At 37.8% G+C, this 15,444-nt stretch overlaps 1 protein-coding gene across 1 annotated transcript in view; it reads left to right on the top strand.

Moving 5' to 3' along the window:
* Positions 1–15,444, top strand: part of LOC110836865 (uncharacterized) — a 153,054-nt gene that overhangs the window by 3,776 nt on the left and 133,834 nt on the right. The window contains exon 2 of the mRNA XM_022078533.2: positions 12,885–12,941. The gene's annotated coding sequence lies outside the window, so the exon portion shown is untranslated. The remainder of the gene's footprint in view (positions 1–12,884; positions 12,942–15,444) is intronic.

Genomic DNA, 15,444 nt, shown 5'->3' on the forward strand with positions numbered 1-15,444 from the left:
ACAATGATTTAGTCACCGTTCTGTCCGTTTTACAGAAAACGACTTGCTTATAAGATTTATTAAGACTTTTGTTGGATGCAAGGGATGTGTAAAAATGTGTATGAGTGAAATTTGAAGCTGTAGGGTAAAGGTTGCCTTGTCATATATTGTCTGTCCCAATTAACGTAATTAGAAGCTCGGCGAGATCATAAAGTTTCATTAATTTGCAGTTAAATTTTAGCCCCAGTACCTGAGTAAGATGAACAAAGACTCGGATGGTGCAGGATGAAGAAAGGACGTAGCAAGTAGATATCGCAAAAGAGACTATTATGAATTAAACAAAAAGTGTGATGACGAAGGGAAATGAAGAAGGAAGAATGACTGGCTAAAGGCAGAAGTTAAAGTTGTTCCTGTACTTATCTGTGCCACGAGAACTTATAGGGGAGTGTGGAACTAGTTGCACGATTTTCTTACTTCCGCGCTAGATAGCAGTGGGTGATCAGATTCGTGCTCCCGCTGCTTTAACCCCGGTGAAAGGGCTCCCGCCACGCACTGGACTGGGTTAGAGCCGGTGTGGAAGCTGTGGCGAAGAGAAAAATCCGTACTTCTGCCGGAAATAGATCCAAGGCCGTACAGGCAATTGCTAGTCACTATGAAATCGTCTTGGAAATGCGGCAACTTCTCTGTCTCTGAACGAACATCAAAGGTATGTCGGAAATATGAGCTTGTAATACGGTATTTTCAACATAAAAGAAGTTTTCAGAAAGGCTCTTGTATTTGATCAGTATACGTCACAGATGCTTTGAATCAATGGAAAACGGCATATCACATCATACTGATAACACGGTGCAGTCTTTCGGCTGCAGGACTGTATCTGCGAAACATACTTATATAACCAAGAACTCATAGGATAGTCGTAGAAACCCTCAGATCCTAATAACTTCCCCCACCATCCACCAGAAGTTGTAAAGTATGTTTGTATCATATAACCTGAAATATAAAATATTTCCTTGTTGGTACGCTTATAACAGGTTTGATGGCACAGAGGAACACGATCGATACGAATATTTGACACTCTATTGTTTGTCTGTCATGAATTTAAGCTTCCAGGCTCCTTTGTTAAGAGAGGAATTGCGTGGTTAGGACGCAGAATTGACTGAGAGGGCAGGTGAAGGTTGAGATTGCGTGATGAATTTAACGCTCGCACGTCACGCAAATAAACTTTAGCAGTTACGTGCTTTAAGCTGTAAAGAAAATAAAGATCGTGCATTACCACGTACAACATGAGTTATGTGTTCTCTTTCAATGGCACCGATTGTATGAACAACTTGATTTAGCCTTGGAACTATAAAAGAAAAGTGTAATATATTTGTGACCCTTTAATCGCGTAACTTATGAGGGAAGAAATATGGTTAACACTACTGTAGTTGTGTTTTGAGACAGTTCTTAGAGCTTTCTGATCAGAAAATTTATAAAAATTTGTAACCTACAACTGTTTTATAAAAAACGATTAAGACTTGCAACAGATTTTCTTGTCCGTATTTTAAATACTGAATAACACCTTTCTTTCTTTATTGGTTTCTACGAGCCCCCTTTTTGTATAGTCCACACTTGAGGACTTCTTTCTTTCTGTTGTATTTAGACACACATGACAACATTCTCGTTTTCCCCCTACTGTCGCGTGTTCGCTGTACAATTCTGGTTATGTACACGAACACTGCTAGCTTCGATTACTACACGGATGGGTTTCCTCAATACAAAATCTGAAGCCGTGTCAGTGATGCAGGGTCGTTCAATTTACTCTCCTGCATCCAGAAAGGACAGACGTCGACTATGTCGCACCTCCATCCATTCTGGATTCTTCGCAAGCCAAAGTATGAGAAATATTGACAGAAGCAATCCGAATGTAGCTGTTAGGCATATAATGGACCCCACTGGCAATTCCAGGATTGATACAATTAGCTCAAATCAGGTTCTTGTCTGTGGCGATATTGTTAATTTTTTGGAGCAGAATGTGAATATCATTAAGACTATTGAATGAGGACGGAACGGGCGAACAGAAGGTGGTGGTTGTGATGATGACAATGAAAGAGTGAAGGAGAAATTCTCATACGTATAAGCAAAAAATGGGTGTAGAAGTAAGTCTAAATAATATATACACAAATGAAGCAAATGGATATGACATGAAAGTAGTTTGGGGTTTGGGGATACAGCGACTTAATGATAAAAATATATGTCGGTCTAGTGAACAATTTGATAATGTTTTTAAATTTTAAGCATCTCTGAACACTATCTAGCAGAAGTGAAGTTCGTGATGAAATAAGGAGATGATAACATTTTTGGAATTATGTTTTCTTATTGAGTTCGAAAATTGTCACTTCTACTTTAAGAAACAGGAAGCTACGCAAGTTATTCTATAACAGGACAGGTGCACTGAACAGTAAATGACAGGAGAGCTACACGAAACAATGAATAACAGGATAGATACACGAAACACTAAAAAGAGGATAGCATGCATGTAAAACGTGTTACACTAAATCAGAGATTCGCCCCGAAGTCTGTAACAAATCGGTTTCGATGTCAGAAACCCAGATAGAATAGAGCGCTACTGCATAGTGTGCGAAGTGAATGGAGCAGTTGTTGTCGACAGTGCAATGCGATATGTAGCTATAAAAATTCAAGGATCGGTTACTGTCCATCTCGAGTTGTGTAGCACAGATGCTCGTTTTATCATACCGACGCACACATGCAGTGGTTTTGACATGTGTACTAACTAGTGGCAGGCGAATGAGCAAAACTGCCTCGCCATCTCTCACTTTGTAAATGGCAAGTGGCTCGAACATTCTGTCAAACGAAATGTGTCAATACCGTCCGATACCCATATACGTCAAACACAAGTGAGCAAAAATAAATTCAGAACGGACATTTTTGTTATGAAATTATTTATGACAATGACCCTGAGTTGGCGTTTTCCGTCATTGATCCACGACATGTTCCACGAATTCAGTCCCGTAAGCTACAGAATTATTTAGGTTTCAAGGATGTGGTTACAAAACACTTGTCGTGTTCTACAAGTGCGGATCTGGTATTGCGCTTCATACTGTTAAGGCGAGCTGCACATATTTCAGGTCTAACAGAGTTTTATCAAACATCCCTAGAAGGCGTTGTGGTAAGGATAGACACTCGAGGCAACCTGACGTTGTCAGGAGAGTGAAATATAGGAGTTGTGATAGATTGGGCCGGTACGGAAGAAACAATGAAATACAGAACACTTTTAGCGATATTTTATTCTTATTTTCATATGCAACTTGCACTAGGAATCATGCCAGTCCTCCTGCTGTGTTCATATACCTGTTTCACCTTTCTAATTACATCGATAAATTACGACTGCAAGCTTAAATTTAATAACGGAATTAAAACAAATTTATGTATCCACGGTAGTAATAATAAAAAAAAAACACATACACATTAAGTATGAATTTACAGATTTTATCACAAATAGGAATGCTGGTCCTCGTGGTAACGCCGTGTGGAGGATTCCCGGTTTCGCGTCCATGTCAGTCCATGTGGGATTTGTTGTGGATAAGGTAGGAATGGAGCAGGTTTTCCTCCGAGTATTTCGGCTTTGCCCTGTCAATATCATTCCACCGCCGATTATATATCATCTGGTGGATAGGCATTAGGCCCGTTAATTTCCCAGTTCCACAGACATACTGTCACCCCATCACAGTAATAATAGTGACGTGCAGACCTGTAAATATACTCCGCTCTTCGGAAGAACTTGCTGTCCGCTGAGGACAGTGGCATTTCGTCGGTTTCTACATACAAGTCTACACGAATTTTCTACCCAGATCATCGATATATAACGAAAGTAACGTCAGTATATATTGATCTTTCACTGATCGTGTTTTTAATAAACTGAATGATTGCATGTAGTGGATACGTTAGATGTAAATATATGTTAATATTCATTTCAGGTTGTACGACGAAAACTGTGTACATTTCTTCTTCATATTCCTCTCGTGTGCTGCATTTCACGCCCATCTCATCCACCTTGGTTTCATAATCGTAATGATATTTGTGGAAGTGCAAGTTATGAAGCTACTCATTCGTCTGTTATTTCCTCCATCATATTACTTCCTCTATCTTAGTTCAAAATATTCTTCTCAGATCTTCGTTGTCAATTGCCCTTGGTCTTTATTTTTTACCTTAGTGTGGATAGCGATTATTTATAACCGTACAAAGCAGCTGACATAATTACATCTCCGTATATTTTAATCCCTTGGTTTATAGACAGGGAATGGGAAGGTGTGTGGCTTACAGGAAAAGTAGCTTCGTTTTCCAACACAGTAGTTACTGTTGAGCATTAAACTTTGGACAGATTTACAGAATGGTTGTCACTTTGGATGTGGAGCTCTGTGTTCTTTTTCCTTTGATCATTTGGCTGTGAATATTACGCTCACGGTTAACATGCATGGAGTCGTCTGTTGCCATGGCTACAGGAATGACGTAAAGTAAACGCTGCTGGTTTTGTTCAGCAGTGTATTTCTATACAAACGTGTTTTGCATTTATGGAAAATGCTTAAATTAACCAAAACTAAGAAACTTGTCATTTATTTACCCAGCTGAAATCAGTCTCTTTGCAGGGATTTGGGGGGTGAAGAATCCTTTTTAGACTATATACTGTAAATTCATTAGAATACAAACTGAAATCGTATCAGTTTTAACTTGGTCGAGTGTAGATATTATCGTTTACAAATATGTTCTCAGCTTACTATCAGCAGAAACTGAAGAAAACCATAAAATCTCAGCTATAATAGTCTGTCCGGGATTTGAGCTGAGCATTAAATAAATATAAAATAAATAAATTGAAATAAAAACCAATACAGTTGAACACAAAACAAATGGTCTTTCCAAATAGGACCAGGGTTTTGCCACAGAGAACGCGGTCTCTTGAGATTTTACAAGGCGAAGTGTTTTATGCGCTAGTATGAGTTTCTCATACAAAATTTCCCTCACGTTGATATCATTCCCCTCATTTTCCTGCAGATATTCCGAAATCTGGCAGTTTCTGTTTACTTACCAGTCATATTGCAAAATTATTTACATACAAATCTGAATGTGTGGGGCACAGTATGTAGGACAGCGACATTTCTAATAAATTTCTGAAGTTGCTATATAACCATAGATGGCCTGCTTAACATTCATGGTATTCAATAAGCAGTAAAATATAAAAGAGCGCTCTCTTGTTATATCTGTACGGAGAGACAGGAAACGGAATAAAAGATAGTTTGGAACTGATGGTAGAAGGTTTCGAAGTTGAGTTGTGCGTTGTTTGTCATCAGCGACTGCCGTCTTCGAGAGAACTGATAGGATTCAAAGACTCTGTTTTCAATATCGAGCATTGGCAGAGTTTGCTTTGTATAATGACAGGTCTCTCACCCACAGGGTGAGGATATTTGAGAACATGGGAGATAAGAAATGATACAAAATATTGTAGTACATGTAAATTAAAGAGAGCACTTTGGAAACTGGTGTGTAGAAATGAAATTTAAATAACGAGGAAAACCTAACCTAACCTAACCTATCGTAACCTAAATTAACATAAGTGAGGATGTAGAATTGATATGGCTGAGAAGATGATATAGTGACGGGTTCTTGTAAACGCGGTTCTGATCCTTCAGGTCCCATTAAAGATGGGGAATTTTTTGACTGTTTGAACAGCTATTAGCTTCTCAATAATAATTTTGCTTTATGTACGAATGGTTACACTTATTAATTGCTCTTCGACATTGAAAAATTAATTTTTTTCCGATTTGATATTGCCACTTCTTTATGGGTGTTGAAGTACAGTTATGAATTCCGATTTTAGCGACATTTGTGTGAATTCAGTGTAAACAGATTTAATGAAACCTGAGTCGGTAGCAGGAGTATGTTATGTTTCCATTGAATATAATAGTGACAGGCTCTCATTGAATTGTATTCATGCAGAAGCGCTTATCCGAAGACGTCCTGACATGTCAGACAGTAGGTACGCTTGAATTGAATTTCATTGCTCTTGGTTTAAGCTTTTATAATCACGTAATCTACGTTGTATGACAGCAATGCAATTATACAGAGGGCTGGGCACCACTGAGCTGGAAGTACCTAGATACCGCGTTTTACACACCGGTACGTGCATGACACAGAAACGGGAAAGCGCAAACCGAACCTAAACAGAGTAGGCTTTTTGCCGCGGATTTGACAGTAGCAAAATGACAAGTAAAATCTTACAATATGTAAAATTGGTTTCGTGGACTCTGTCGTCAAGATCCGAGGCTAGCTCAACCAGGGGCCCAACAGATATGATTCCTGTCCTCTCCTTTCTTACCCGAAGACGGAAGCAGATCCAGCTTCTAAAACTGAATTATTTTATTTGTAATTTAGACGATGGACAAAGTCCAAAAAACACTTTTACATATTATAAGGCATCATCGTTTACACAAACTGAGACCGAAAGTGTTACTCATACCAGCGGAAAATATCGATCATAAAGAGACTGGGAAATAATAAGTGTATTGCATGAATAAATTCTTTATTCAATTGTAGTGAATGCAGTTTCGGAGTTATTTGTAGTTTCATAATTTGTTTTGTTTCTTGGTAAAAATAGTATTTATTTGTTTGTAAAATGTGTATTTGACTGATTTATTATACCGGGATGTTCTAATTGGCAAAGTACAGGTATAGATAAATGATTTTAATGTAGACCAATATAACGCACTCTTTGAAACACACTATCATAATTGACCATATATTTATATAACAGCACATAATTCCATTCGTCTCCCCTCTTCGCCCCTTTACTTTCACTGACTCCCACAAATCAAAGCCACAGGACGTTAATACCAGCACCAAGCTCTCAGCTACCCACCATAACAAGACATCGAACGATCAATACAACAGAATCTAGGTAAAGCATGCCATATAAAAAGCGAATGACTACAGATTACACACACTAAAACAATACTACTAGAATAGGGAATCAGCCTTCATTTATAAATGCTGTGCGTATATGTTTAATTCAAGAAAAGTTTTAAATTTAGCTAGAATACCATTTTATATTGTAAAAAATACAATTGCATATAATAACTTAAGTACAGGCCTTGTGATGGCTATATAGTAGCCGAAACGTGCAGTCAAAATACCAAGACAATAATCAAAAGTGTTGTGGAAAGATGTGTAAGCAATAGTGTATAAAACACAAATCTGATAAGTAAATAACGCACCAGATTGCTATACTACAGAGCTCAATCTATAGCGCAGCGCTTGACATTAAATTTATTGCACGTGTATAAGACTATTACAAGAGCTTGCATATTTAAGAACGACAGTAAAAATCAAATTACGTTCACGAAGGAGTTCAGAACAGATTTAATTCCGGGAATTCCAGTAACCATACCAATTCAGTATCTTTCGCTTTCTCACTAATCTGAAAGCATAAAGATTAAAACGCAGAAGACTGCAATTTTACCAGTTACTTTGTTGTGAAAACTGGTTCCTCATCCGAAGGGAATAACATGGATTGAGAACGAGAACAAAACTGGAGGAAGCAGAAGGGGGGCTGAGAAAATGATATGATGAAGAGCTTTATAATTTTATTCTTCCTCAAATATAACTAGTCTGATTTTAAAGAACGATGACATGAGGGGGCACATAGCATGCATGATAATGTAAGGAAACCATAAAAGTTATTCGACGGAGGAATTTACGGAAGAGACAACTTGGGAGACCTAGAATGGATCCAAAGCAGAGAGAAGAAGAATGTAAGAGGTGAACTGGATTCCTTCGACTCATGTGAACATGGTAATGAACCTTTAGATACCATGAAGGACGAGGAGTTTGTGGACCAGCTAGTGGACTAGCAGCTTCTTGATGAAGACTGTTGTTTTGACGTAGTTTGCTTCATTGACTTTGACAATTGATTTATAACGTATGGAGTTGGATGAACGTTAAAATCGATAATAAGCCGTACACGAGTATGTACCAACTAAATGCAAACTACAAGTCTACAAACTTGAAATTCTACTTAAATTGGAGTAGGAGGTCTGACGAGAGGGTTGTATGATGACGAAACCAGTCACTGGAAACGGAGATAGGGTATATCTCTTTGACCCGTTTATTAGCCGCCCACACAAACCCCCGCTGTGAATATCACTCCCTCTGTCAGGGGAGGCTGGGAGATTACCGGACGCGTGTCTGACCCCTGTTGTGCGCCGCTGGGAGTACGCATTACATGCCTGAACTCTGGAAATTTGAGCACTCCTGGCGGTGTTATGTTGGCCTCTGGGTTTCGGCATAAACTAATATCTGAAGCGTAGGTCTAAGTATGGCTGAACTTAGTGACATCGTAGGGTGACAGCCACTTCGAAGGAATTTTGTTTGAGCGATGGTAGGGTGTTGAAAATTATTTATTTTATAATTTACACATTGTATATAATGCTGTGTTTCTATACTGCTTTAAAATTCTGTTTCCTGCACACATTTAATTTAAGAATTTTTCTCTGACCACTAGCCAAAGTGGATTTTAGATAATTAGCTCAATGCTGTATAGTCCTTGAGAAGCTGTAGTCACTTGACAGATAAATAAATTATCTGCCTTTTATGGAACCCAATGGTTTATTGCCGTATTCCACAAGAACCCAACACTGGTTTATATCCTCAACAGTTTAATCTAATCAACAGTTTTACCTTTCTTTTTAATACTGTATTTCTGTGCATGTCTGTGTCTCACAAGTGGTGTCTTTACTACAAAAATTTGCATATTCCGTCCATCTTTTTTCCTTTATTGCATCAGCCTCATAATGTGTAAAGAATGAACGATCAGAAGAGGAGTCAGGGTTGTCTAGTCAGTATGGTGTCTGACTAGGGAAAAATATTAGGAAAACGTGGCACCAAAATCGGAAAGGAAGCCGTAATACAAGTACATGGAACAAATACTTGGTAATATATCAATATTTAAAAAATCTGGGACAAGTAAAAATAGAAATGAGGTTCAAGATGACATTACAAGATTATTTTCTGAAAGTGCTTATAAATTTTCAGTGGAAGACTTAAATTTTAAAACGCTTAACCCTTTAAATACCACTGACAGCTACATGTACTACCTGTTTCAATAATCAGTAACTCTTCACTTATATTTATTTATTTCGTATTATTCTACTAACTGTAAACAGCAACTCTTTCCTTAGATAGCGTGAATCAGTTGATATTTGTAATGGTGAAGTTCTGTTTTTTCTTTGCGGTACGGACTACGGACTGAATCCTCAAATATATTTTGGACAAAATTCAAAAGGTTAAGGAAGAACACACAAAGCCATTTTCTCAGTTTTATATGCAAGAAAAGATGTTAGCTCATTTTGCTGGAAGAACATACACAAGTCTCTGACACAAGGGTGGTCGTGAAAACATTAGGACCTCAGAAGGATGAAGTAAGGAATGGATTCAGGATATTGCGGTACATAACGAGAAACTTCATGGTTTACACAGGTCGTTTCATTGGATAGATAGTTAAAGAGGCTACGGTGGCCTGGCATGTGGCCAAGATGGTGAAACTAGGACCGCATGCAGATTTTTGGTGGAGTGAAACATCCGTTTTAAAGACCTAATAGGAGATGAAAATATAACATTTAAGATCGGTCTTGGGGAACTATATTCTGAAGATTGGAGAGTGGACAAAACTGACTGTGGACAGTGTTCTATGACAGATTTTGGCAAGAGCACTGTCGAATATTAGAGTTTTTCTACCGTAGCGGTATAGAAACTAGACAACGATCATCTTGTACACTTTATCACAAGTGACCACCATAAATGTAGTAATTGTTGCCATAAATAAACCAGAAAGTAGTCGGAAAAGACTAGAATCGACTGCGTGATAAGCGGAATCACAAAATAATTATATTTGAAGAAACGGGGGGAATAATGACGTGTTAGAATATCAGGAGATGTTTCCTATAACCCGGACGTAAAATATACTTCAGGTTTCATCTCCCGACGTCTGCAGTAATTTTGACATCATCGAGGTTCACTATCGTGTTTCTTAGTCTATCCTGTTCCCGTCGATTACAAAGCAACAACCGAATTAGTCAGCAAGTTAACAGAAAAATTCTCATTTTGCTTGCAGTATTAATGAAAGGAATTAGCTGAAGATATTAAATTCCGATCAAGGTAATCTACGTTTGATCAAGGAAATGCAATTTAATGAAGTTCCAAGAACTTATTTTGTTTAAATAAGAGCCTCATTCCGGAGTCTGTGAGCATGGGAAGTGTTCTGCTCAGCTGAACTAATCTCCCCTTCGAGACGGTGACGACGTGTTTCGACTTGATCGCGTGCCTGGCCCAGATACGTTGAACAGGTTGTTGGCTGGCAACACACCCTACATGCCTGTTTTGCGGCTTGCAAGCTCTCAGGCGCACTAGAATTGGAAGCACTTCTCCATCAACTGATAATCGGTTACATGTTAAATCTAAATATCGTGGCCCATATACAATTATTTAACAGTTCTGTCCACCAAAAATTCCATACCAGATACAATGAAATTACACATATTTCTGAAACAGATATAAATGTTCTCAAAATTATAAGTATATACCCAATCTGTCACTAAGAAGGAACTCCGTTATCTGCCCTGAGCCATATTAATCCAATCCACACCCTCGCGGGGGGGGGGGGGGGGTTCTTTGGCTCCAGAATGCTCGCAGCCTGGTTTAAGCTTAAAACGTCTTTCTGTAGACTTGAGAAGAAAATTTGTTTTATAGTTTCCTGAAAAATTAATAAGGCTATATAAGTATAAACAGTATGGGTATATCGTTGAATTTTATGGGTGAAAAGAATGAGTATGTAATGTGGCGAAGTCATTTCTTTATTTTCGGTTACTTATAAAACTCAGTTATTTGAAGATCGACTTATGTAATCTTACATAAATAAACAAATTCGTTGCGTGCGTAATCACCTCTCCACGAAGGCGTACTAGGGTTTGGAGATAATGTTCCACACACTCTTATACTTGGTGCTAGATGTAGGTGAATAGTCAGCTAACGTTCCAACAGTGAAATATATATTTATTAAATAACTAAATGTCTGTCGTAACAAAACGTAATTATTTATGTAGTTGTTGGCGGTTATGCTTCGAATTAGAAGTCCCAAGTTCCAGTCGGAGGCCGTTTATCTTGACAGACACCTTGGTTTTTGGTCCCCCGAGGCATATGTTGTGTGTGCCATGTTTTAATAGGCCACTTGCCCTTCTTCCCCAATTAATCCTTTAATTGGTAATATGTGCAATTCAGAAAGTGTGTCAGACCAAGGAACAAGAAGAAGTATGCAGATTGTGTTGAATAGGTGTGCTCCGCCGAGCCACCGTTACTTTTTTCTAAGTAAGCGATTCCCTCAACAGATTGCACCACCTTTAGGTTGAACTGCCATTTTACACGTATTTAATGTTTCCTACAGAAGCAAGGTCCCTACAATCAAGATTTTCTCGGTTGTTGCGTCTTGTAGACTGGTAGACGTTTATCGACGTTTTAGAGGCACATTCTGTCTAAGTATTGCCACTGAATTTATTTTTACAAATTTAAACTGAAGTCCCATATAGCGTTGTCAGTTCCATCCATCGGTCATAATTTGGAACACTCCGTGCAATAAGTTCCTTCAAGCACCAAGTTTCAAATAAACGCATTATTAATTTCATAATGAGATATTTAATCTTTCCCTTGACAGCGTAACGTTCTTTTAGCTGATTAATTTAGAGATTAATCAGGTGATTAACTTATTAATGGTGATTGGTATACCGATTATAAATGTGAACTATTAGTCGGACCTAACCCCTTGGAATAAGAGGCTCGTCTAGATAATATTCAAGAATTAGTCCGTCCCGCAAAGAGAACACAATATTTCACCATTACAAAAGTCAAATGGTTAATGCTGTTTAAGGAAATAATCTCTATATACGTACGTTGAGAATCATACGGAACCCACGCACAAAATGAAGAGTTCTTGATTGCTGAAACAGATGTTACATTTAATTTCCAATTTAGTAGGATTTGAGCTTTCACGGCGGCGAGTCTGAAGATGGCTGTTTTCTGGGTTGTTGCGCCATATAGTCTGGTAGAAGTTTACCGACGTTTCAGGAGTCCTTGGTGCCTCCATCATCAGGACCTCATGATGGAGGTATCAAACGTCGGTAAACTTCTGCCAGCCTACACGGCGCAACAACCCAGAAGACAGCCATCATCAATTCCCAATTGCTTTAAAAGGTTAATTCAGCGGCAGTTTCATTAGTAATGAAGTAGGCTGCATTATTTATCTGTGGTTAATGCACTGTTCCAGACCAGGTCAGTTCACGTGGGACGTTTGTTATGCAGCAAATATTCGTCAGTACAATTTCTTCGGGATTTGCTCGCTTTTCGCTCACCGCGTAAACAAAGTTTAGGTGCCACAGAATGTGTCACTAAATCTACAGGTTGTTCTTAAAGGCTGCAACCAAAGGCAAAACACTATCCGTTTTTGTAACTTTATTTCAAAACTGTTACAGCATATTCACCACCTTCTCAAGGCATGTTTGCAGGCGAAACATGTTCCTTGACGGGTAACCTTCAAACTGCTAAGACGCTATCATCGTGGCTGGCTGACTTCTTAAATTTCAACAGTTCTCAATACAACAAACTCAATACGTTCTTGTAATTGTAAATTGAGTATTCTGGAATATCCTAAAATAATAATTTGTATTGGCTCCATATTTTTCTGACACTTCACTGTGACCCTATTTTATATGTGGAGAAGTAAAATAGATGTAATTCTCGAAAGATTTGGGACTAGAATTATATTTTTTTCTTCCTTTTGCTACCAACAAGAACTGTTTTTTTTCTTTCAGATCGCGTCCTTTGAGTTCGGAACTAGCTGAAACGTTACTGTCGGCCATAGCGTTCAGGTTTGTGATTTACAACAACTAGAAAATAATTTCTGTAGCTACAGTGCATGACACAGCAACGTAAACTCCTTCTGTGCGGCTTTAAATTGATATTCTCGTATACCGCTCTTGCTCTGAATAGTATAATTTTTCCTTCAGTCGTTCTATATAGGCCAACGGCGTAACGGGATTAGTCGGATCTTGTACAACTGCCTTTATTTCTGAGTACAGTTACTGTGTTTCACTTTCCATTGACACTATTATTGTTGTTGTTGTTCCACCGCACGTAACTTGGTTTTTATTTAGGAGAATATAAATACAGTACACACATAGGCTTGCTATGGAAGTCTGTAAGGAACCTCCTGAAGCAGTCGCTTTTCGCCTTCATTTTTCACAGAAAAGAAAAAACTGCAAGCCTGGCCTGTTAGTGTAATGAAGTTACTTCTAATCTCTTACAACTTTGAAACAGATGCTAGTTTTGCCAACTATGTGTAGGTCCTATATTAGATTAATCTTATAATCTTTCTTTAATAAAATTCGTTAGCAACGAAGCTCTTCAACCTCTTATCCCTTTGAAGCTCAAAGGTCGTCTGAATAATACGATTTGCAAATTAAGCATCTAAAACGAATAAAAAACCGAGTGTCTTACAAAGATCAGTTTGTTGCAGTTCAAGGAAATAATTACTGTTTATTTCGAGAATTATAATACATATAGATACGACGGCCTGGCCATGAATTTAATGCATTGAAAGAGAATAAACACATATCTGTTTTTACTTATTATTATATTCAAATTTTATATATATATATATATATATATATATATATATATATATATATAGATGTGACGTCACACATTTTTATATTGTTCAACGCCGAATCAAGGCATGGAGACAAGTTGTTTAAATATCAAATCGATAGTTTTATGCGCGACCGAACAGAGGCGGGTATAGATTGTTTTATGCATTAAGACATAAGCCCTTTGTTTTGTCCTAGCACACACTAGACAGAGGTGACCGAAGGAAGTGGAAGTATTGTTAAGGGATTTTGGGGCCTTATGAGGTAACATTTGTGATAATATGTTCACTACTTTGTGTTTTCTCCTCATTCTTCATGGGCAATTTATTAGTAGTTTGTTTATTAGATTATGGTACTTTAAGGGTTACACGCCCAATCAGTTATCGGCCCTATTATTTTATATAATATGAAATGTCTATTTTCCCTTCGTAATTTGTTTATGGAGGATTTTTAATTACTGACAACTACTTATAGGTGTGACGTATTGGCAATTATTCTGTCATCCCTAAATTTAAGGAACTTGACATTTTGGTCTGTTTATTGGGTGACCATACCAGTTTTTATATTGCAGAAGAGATCACTGTTTATTTTCTGGCAAACTTGTAATTGCTTATTTATATAAGCTTTCTAAGTGAACAACATTTCGATGCTTGTACACCCCTTAATGCTTGAAGCGATCAATATACCGCTATACAGGAATATAGTAAGATATTTCAGTACTGATAAGAAAATCCCTGTCAGAGAATGAGCACTTTCACAAGTGCGTTGTACAAGAGACCACTTCACGGAAAAATATTCTTTCTAATATAACATAAAACATTTCTGACATGAAATACACAAAATGTCTATGTGCTCGTAGTGTGAAACACCACATAGATTTCTGATAAGGTTTGTACTAAGCTGTAATTTCCTTGTTAAAATGTTTACACGGTTTCAGGGCGAATTTCAAGTGGAACCCTAATAATAGATCAGTGTGCATGTGTGCTCTTCATTCGGCCTACGAGATTTATAATCACAGTTTAGAAAAGATACCGATTTTTGTGTAATTCCTGCCTGAATTGCATGTCCATTGGAGGTCTGCGTATTCATGACGAACAATATTGCAACCGCTCGAAGTACTTTTGCGTTATAACGACATTCAGAGCGACAATGAAACTAGACATAATAAATCTGTAAGTGTGAATCTTGTTTTATTTTATTTTATTTTATTACCTTTGTGTATACAGGATGGATGTTCATTGCCTTCGAAATCTTTGTTATGCGTCCCTCACCTTTACTTTGAAACATCAGTCCTACTTTGTACTAGAGCAGGTCTTCGTTTCCACATTATCATATCTTCTGTTCTAAGCTAGGGGCTTCATCTATGACGAGGCTCTTGGCTGGCCTCGGAGTAAAGGTAGTTTTCTTTTTTATTTCTTCGCCCTCCAGACAAATGTAAGTAATACGGGGTTAATGTATGTAGGCCAATTAGAGACAGTCTGGAGACTAAGAACGGGGCAGGAACTGGAAATATTATCTCACAATTAGAGAAGAACTGAAGAATAGACCTCTGGTCTCGAACCAAAAATGTTTTGGAAAAGGTGCCATTACCACATATATTATTTTTTTCTGTTACATATCAAGTCTTAAGTCATATTAAAATTATTTAACCGAAATTGTTCGGACATTTCAATGGTTTACTGGTTCTTTGTCGTGTGTGAATGAAGTGTTTTGACATGCCTTGTAT

The sequence above is a fragment of the Zootermopsis nevadensis genome, unplaced genomic scaffold (genome assembly GCF_977971745.1).
Source record: "Zootermopsis nevadensis isolate Lab colony 2312 unplaced genomic scaffold, Znev_1.0 Znev_ptg000013l, whole genome shotgun sequence".
NCBI lineage: Eukaryota > Metazoa > Arthropoda > Insecta > Blattodea > Termopsidae > Zootermopsis > Zootermopsis nevadensis.